This window comes from Heterodontus francisci, unplaced genomic scaffold (genome assembly GCF_036365525.1).
Source record: "Heterodontus francisci isolate sHetFra1 unplaced genomic scaffold, sHetFra1.hap1 HAP1_SCAFFOLD_53, whole genome shotgun sequence".
In the NCBI taxonomy this organism is placed as follows: Eukaryota; Metazoa; Chordata; class Chondrichthyes; order Heterodontiformes; family Heterodontidae; genus Heterodontus; species Heterodontus francisci.
In genome coordinates, this window is record NW_027141851.1 from 6,489,415 (window position 1) to 6,498,767 (window position 9,353).

A 9,353-nucleotide genomic window follows, 5' to 3' on the forward strand; every position below is an offset into this window, starting at 1 on the left:
ATACACTTGCACCAAGTAACACAGACAATCACTTACACCAAGTAACAAAGACATACAATTACACCAAGTAACATAGACACACACTTACACCAAGTAACAAAGACAGACACTGATACCCAGTAACACAGACACACAGTTACACCAAGTAACAAAGACATACAATGACACCCAGTAACACAAACAAACACACACTGACACCCAGTAACACAGAGAAACACTAATAAACAGTTACACAGACATACACTGACACCAAGTCACAAAGACACACACTGACACCCAGTAACAAAGACATACACTGACACCAAGTCACAAAGACATACACTGATACCCAGGAACATAGACACACACTGACACCCAGTAACAAAGACATACACTGATACCAAGTCACAAAGACATACACTGATACCCAGGAACACAGACACACACTGACACCCAGTAACAAAGACATACACTGATACCAAGTCACAAAGACATACACTGATACCCAGTAACACAGACACACACTGACACCCAGCAACAAAGACATACACTGATACCAAGTCACAAAGACATACACTGATACCCAGTAAGACAGACACACAATGACACCAAGTAACAAAGACATACACTGACACCAAGGAACAAAGACATACACTTGCACCAAGTAACAAAGACACACACTTACACCAAGTTACGCAGACATACACTGACACCAAGTAACAAAGACATACACTTACACAAAGTATTTTGACACACATTGACACCATGTAACAAAGACATACACTGATACCCAGTAACACAGACATACACTTACACCAAGTAACAGAGACATGCACTGACACCTAGTCACAAAGACACACACTGACACCCAGTAACAAAGACATACACTGATACAAAGTCACAAAGACATACACTGATACCCAGTAACTCAGAAACACACTGACACCCAGTAACAAAGACATACACTGATACCAAGTCACAAAGACATACACTGATACCCAGTAACACAGACACACACTGACACCCAGTAACAAAGACATACACTGATGCCAAGTCACAAAGACATACACTGATGCCCAGTAACACAGACACACACTGACACCAAGTAACAAAGACATACACAGACACCAAGTAACAAAGACATACAATTACACCAAGTAACATAGACACACACTTACACCAAGTAACAAAGACAGACACTGATACTCAGTAACACAGACACACAGTTACACCAAGTAACAAAGACATACAATGACAGCCAGTAACACAAAAAAACACACACTGACACCCAGTAACACAGAGAAACACTCATAAACAGTAACACAGACATACACTGACACCAAGTCACAAAGACACACACTGACACCCAGTCACAAAGACATACACTGACACCAAGTCACAAAGACAAACACTGATACCCAGGAACACAGACACACACTGACACCCAGTAACAAAGACATACACTGATACCAAGTCACAAAGACATACACTGATACCCAGGAAAACAGACACACACTGACACCCAGTACCAAAGACATACACTGATAGCAAGTCACAAAGACATACACTGATACCCAGTAGCAGAGACACACACTGATACCCAGTAACACAGACACACACTTACACCAAGTAACACAGACACACACTTACACCAAGTAACACAGACATACACTGACACCAAGTAACAAAGACATACACTGATACCCAGTAACACAGACACACACTGACACCCAGTAACACAGACACACACTTACACCAAGTAACACAGACATACACTGACACCAAGTAACAAAGACATACACTGATACCCAGTAACACAGACACACACTGACACCCAGTAACACAGACACACACTTGCACCAAGTAACACAGACATACACGGTCACCAAGTAACAAATACACACACTTACACCTAGTAACACAGACACGCACTTCCACCAAGTAACACAGTCATACACTGACACCAAGTAACAAAGACATACAATGATACCCAGTAACACAGACATACACTTACACCAACTAACACAGACATACACTGACACCACGTAACAAAGACATACACTGATGCCCAGGAACACAGACACACACTTACACCAAGTAACACAGACACACACTTACACCAAGTAACAAAGACATACACTTGCACCAAGTAACACAGACAATCACTTACACCAAGTAACAAAGACATACAATTACACCAAGTAACATAGACGCACACTTACACCAAGTAACAAAGACATACACTGATACCCAGTAACACAGACACACAGTTACACCAAGTAACAAAGACATACAATGACACCCAGTAACACAAACAAACACACACTGACACCCAGTAACACAGGGAAACACTAATAAACAGTAACACAGACATACACTGACACCAAGTCACAAAGACACACACTGACACCCAGTAACAAAGACATACACTGACACCAAGTCACAAAGACATATACTGATACCCAGGAACACAGACACACACTGACACCCAGTAACAAAGACATACACTGATACCAAGTCACAAAGACATACACTGATACCCAGGAACACAGACACACACTGACACCCAGTAACAAAGACATACACTGATACCAAGTCACAAAGACATACACTGATACCCAGTAACACAGACACACACTGACACCCAGCAACAAAGACATACACTGATACCAAGTCACAAAGACATACACTGATACCCAGTAACACAGACACACAATGACACCAAGTAACAAAGATATACACTGACACCAAGGAACAAAGACATACACTTGCACCAAGTAACAAAGACACACACTTACACCAAGTTACACAGACATACACTGACACCAAGTCACAAAGACACACACTGACACCCAGTCACAAAGACATACACTGTCACCAAGTCACAAAGACAAACACAGATACCCAGGAACACAGACACACACTGACACCCAGTAACAAAGACATACACTGATACCAAGTCACAAAGACACACACTGACACCCAGTAACAAAGACATACACTGATACAAGGCACAAAGACATACACTGATACCCAGTAACACAGACACACACTGACACCCAGTAACAAAGACATACACTGATACCAAGTCACAAAGACATACACTGATACCCAGTAACACAGACACACACTGACACCCAGTAACAAAGACATACACTGATGCCAAGTCACAAAGACATACTCTTATACCCAGTAACACAGACACACACTTACACCAAATAACACAGTCATACACTGACACCAAGTAACAAAGACATACACTGATACCCAGTAACACAGTCATACACTTACACCAACTAACACAGACATACACTGACACCACGTAACAAAGACATACACTGATGCCCAGGAACACAGACACACAATTACACCAAGTAACACAGACACACACTTACACCAAGTAACAAAGACATACACTTACACCAAGTAACACAGACAATCACTTACACCAAGTAACAAAGACATACAATTACACCAAGTAACATAGACACACACTTACACCAAGTAACAAAGACAGACACTGATACCCAGTAACACAGACACACAGTTACACCAAGTAACAAAGACATACAATGACACCCAGTAACACAAACAAACACACACTGACACCCAGTAACACAGAGAAACACTAATAAACAGTAACACAGACATACACTGACACCAAGTCACAAAGACACACACTGACACCCAGTAACAAAGACATACACTGACACCAAGTCACAAAGACATACACTGATACCCAGGAACATAGACACACACTGACACCCAGTAACAAAGACATACACTGATACCAAGTCACAAAGACATACACTGATACCCAGGAACACAGACACACACTGACACCCAGTAACAAAGACATACACTGATACCAAGTCACAAAGACATACACTGATACCCAGTAACACAGACACACACTGACACCCAGCAACAAAGACATACACTGATACCAAGTCACAAAGACATACACTGATACCCAGTAAGACAGACACACAATGACACCAAGTAACAAAGACATACACTGACACCAAGGAACAAAGACATACACTTGCACCAAGTAACAAAGACACACACTTACACCAAGTTACGCAGACATACACTGACACCAAGTAACAAAGACATACACTTACACAAAGTATTTTGACACACATTGACACCATGTAACAAAGACATACACTGATACCCAGTAACACAGACATACACTTACACCAAGTAACAGAGACATGCACTGACACCTAGTCACAAAGACACACACTGACACCCAGTAACAAAGACATACACTGATACAAAGTCACAAAGACATACACTGATACCCAGTAACACAGAAACACACTGACACCCAGTAACAAAGACATACACTGATACCAAGTCACAAAGACATACACTGATACCCAGTAACACAGACACACACTGACACCCAGTAACAAAGACATACACTGATGCCAAGTCACAAAGACATACACTGATGCCCAGTAACACAGACACACACTGACACCAAGTAACAAAGACATACACAGACACCAAGTAACAAAGACATACAATTACACCAAGTAACATAGACACACACTTACACCAAGTAACAAAGACAGACACTGATACTCAGTAACACAGACACACAGTTACACCAAGTAACAAAGACATACAATGACAGCCAGTAACACAAACAAACACACACTGACACCCAGTAACACAGAGAAACACTCATAAACAGTAACACAGACATACACTGACACCAAGTCACAAAGACACACACTGACACCCAGTCACAAAGACATACACTGACACCAAGTCACAAAGACAAACACTGATACCCAGGAACACAGACACACACTGACACCCAGTAACAAAGACATACACTGATACCAAGTCACAAAGACATACACTGATACCCAGGAAAACAGACACACACTGACACCCAGTACCAAAGACATACACTGATAGCAAGTCACAAAGACATACACTGATACCCAGTAGCAGAGACACACACTGATACCCAGTAACACAGACACACACTTACACCAAGTAACACAGACACACACTTACACCAAGTAACACAGACATACACTGACACCAAGTAACAAAGACATACACTGATACCCAGTAACACAGACACACACTGACACCCAGTAACACAGACACACACTTACACCAAGTAACACAGACATACACTGACACCAAGTAACAAAGACATACACTGATACCCAGTAACACAGACACACACTGACACCCAGTAACACAGACACACACTTGCACCAAGTAACACAGACATACACGGTCACCAAGTAACAAATACACACACTTACACCTAGTAACACAGACACGCACTTCCACCAAGTAACACAGTCATACACTGACACCAAGTAACAAAGACATACAATGATACCCAGTAACACAGACATACACTTACACCAACTAACACAGACATACACTGACACCACGTAACAAAGACATACACTGATGCCCAGGAACACAGACACACACTTACACCAAGTAACACAGACACACACTTACACCAAGTAACAAAGACATACACTTGCACCAAGTAACACAGACAATCACTTACACCAAGTAACAAAGACATACAATTACACCAAGTAACATAGACGCACACTTACACCAAGTAACAAAGACATACACTGATACCCAGTAACACAGACACACAGTTACACCAAGTAACAAAGACATACAATGACACCCAGTAACACAAACAAACACACACTGACACCCAGTAACACAGGGAAACACTAATAAACAGTAACACAGACATACACTGACACCAAGTCACAAAGACACACACTGACACCCAGTAACAAAGACATACACTGACACCAAGTCACAAAGACATACACTGATACCCAGGAACACAGACACACACTGACACCCAGTAACAAAGACATACACTGATACCAAGTCACAAAGACATACACTGATACCCAGGAACACAGACACACACTGACACCCAGTAACAAAGACATACACTGATACCAAGTCACAAAGACATACACTGATACCCAGTAACACAGACACACACTGACACCCAGCAACAAAGACATACACTGATACCAAGTCACAAAGACATACACTGATACCCAGTAACACAGACACACAATGACACCAAGTAACAAAGATATACACTGACACCAAGGAACAAAGACATACACTTGCACCAAGTAACAAAGACACACACTTACACCAAGTTACACAGACATACACTGACACCAAGTCACAAAGACACACACTGACACCCAGTCACAAAGACATACACTGTCACCAAGTCACAAAGACAAACACTGATACCCAGGAACACAGACACACACTGACACCCAGTAACAAAGACATACACTGATACCAAGTCACAAAGACACACACTGACACCCAGTAACAAAGACATACACTGATACAAGGCACAAAGACATACACTGATACCCAGTAACACAGACACACACTGACACCCAGTAACAAAGACATACACTGATACCAAGTCACAAAGACATACACTGATACCCAGTAACACAGACACACACTGACACCCAGTAACAAAGACATACACTGATGCCAAGTCACAAAGACATACACTTATACCCAGTAACACAGACACACACTGACACCAAGTAACAAAGACATACACAGACACCAAGTAACAAAGACTTACACTTACACCAAGTAACAAAGACACACACTGACACCAAGTAACACAGACATACACTGACACAAGTAACAAAGACATACACTGACACCAAGTTCCAAAGACATACACTTACACCAAGTAACAAAGACAGACAATTACACCAAGTAACAAAGACATACACTGATACCCAGCAACACAGACACACACTTACACCAAGAAACAAAGACATACACTGACACCAAGTCACAAAGACACACACTGACACCCAGTAACAAAGACATACACTGATACCAAGTCACAAGGACATACACTGATACCCAGTAACACAGACACACACTTACACCAAGTAACACAGACATACACTGACACCAAGTAACAAATACATACACTGATACCCAGCAACACAGACACACACTTACACCAAGTAACAAAGACAGACACAGATACCCAGTAACACAGACACACACTTACACCAAGTAACAAAGACATACACTGACACCCAGGAACAAAGACATACACTGACAACCAGTAATACAGACACACACGGACACCAAGTAACAAAGACACACAATTACACCAAGTAACAAAGACACACACTGACACCCAGTAACACAGACACACACTTACACCAAGCAACACAGACATACTCTGACACCATTTAACAAAGACATACACTGGTACCCAGAAACACAGACACACACTTACACCAAGTAACACAGACATACACTGACACCAAGTAACAAAGACATTCACTGATACCTTGAACACAGACATACACTTACTCCAAGTAACACAGACACACACTTACACCAAGTAACAAAGACATACACTTGCACCAAATAACACAGACATACACTGAAACCAAGTAACAAAGACATACAATTACACCAGGTAACAAAGACAAACACTTACACCAAGTAACACAGATATACACTGACACCAAGTAACAAAGACATGCACTGACACCCAGTAACACAGACACACACGGACACTAAGTAACAAAGACACACTCTTACACCAAGTAACATGGACACAAACTGACACCCTGTGACACAGACACAAACTTACACCAAGTAACACAGTCATACACTGACACCAAGGAACAAAGACATACACTGATACCCAGTAACACAGACACACACTTACACCAAGTAACACAGACATACACTGACACCAAGTAACAAAGACAGACACTGATACCCAGGAACATGGACACACACTTAGACCAAGTAATACAGACACACACTTACACCAAGTAATACAGACACACACTTACACCAAGTAACACAGACATACACTGACACCAAGTAACAAAGACATATAATTACACCAAGTAACAAAGACACACACTTACACCAAGTAACACAGTTATACACTGACACCAAGTAACAAAGACATGCACTGACACCCAGTAACACAGACACACACTTACACCAAGTAACACAGACACACACTTACACCAAGTAACACAGACACACACTTACACCAAGTAACAAAGACTTACACTTACACCAAGTAACATAGACATACACTGACACCAAGTAACAAAGACATACAATTCCACCAAGTAACAAAGACACACACTTACACCAAGTAACAAAGACAGACACTGATATCCAGTAACACAGACACACAGTTACACCAAGTAACAAAGACATACACTGACACCCAGTAACACAAACAAACACACACTGACACCCAGTAACACAGAGAAACACTAATAAACAGTAACACAGACATACACTGACACCAAGTCACAAAGACACACACTGACACCCTGTAACAAAGACATACACTGACACCAAGTATCAAAGACATACACTGTTACCCAGGAACACAGACACACACTGACATCCAGTAACAAAGACATACACTGATACCAAGTCACAAAGACATACACTTATACCCAGTAACACAGACACAAAATGACACCAAGTAACAAAGACATACACTGACACCAAGTAACAAAGACATACACTTACACCAATTAACAAAGACACACACTTACACCACGTAACACAGACATACACTGACACCAAGTAACAAAGACATACACTTACACCAAATAACAAAGACAGACACTGATACCCATTTACACAGACACACACTTACACCAAGTAACAAAGACATACTCTTACACCCAGTAACACAGACACAAACTGACACCCAGTAACAAAGACATACACTGACACCCAGTAACATAGACACACACGGACACCAAGTAACAAAGACACAGACTTACACCAAGTAACACAGGCACACAGTGATACCCAGTAACACAGACACACACTTACACCAAGTAACACAGACATACACTGACACCAAGTACCAAAGACAGACACTGATACCCAGGAACATGGACACACACTTACACCAAGTAATACAGACACACACTTACACCAAGTAACAAAGACATACACTTACACCAAGTAACACAGACATACACTGGCACCAAGTAACAAAGACATACAATTACACCAAGTAACAAAGACACACACTTACACCAAGTAACACAGATATACACTGACACCAAGTAACAAAGACATGCACTGACACCCAGTAACACAGACACACACGGACACCAAGTAACAAAGACACACACTTACACCAAGTAACACAGACACACACTGACACCCAGTAACACAGACACACACTTAAACCAAGTAACACAGACATGCACTGACACTAAGTAACAAAGAAATACAATGATACCCAGTAACACAGACACACACTGACACCCAGTAACACA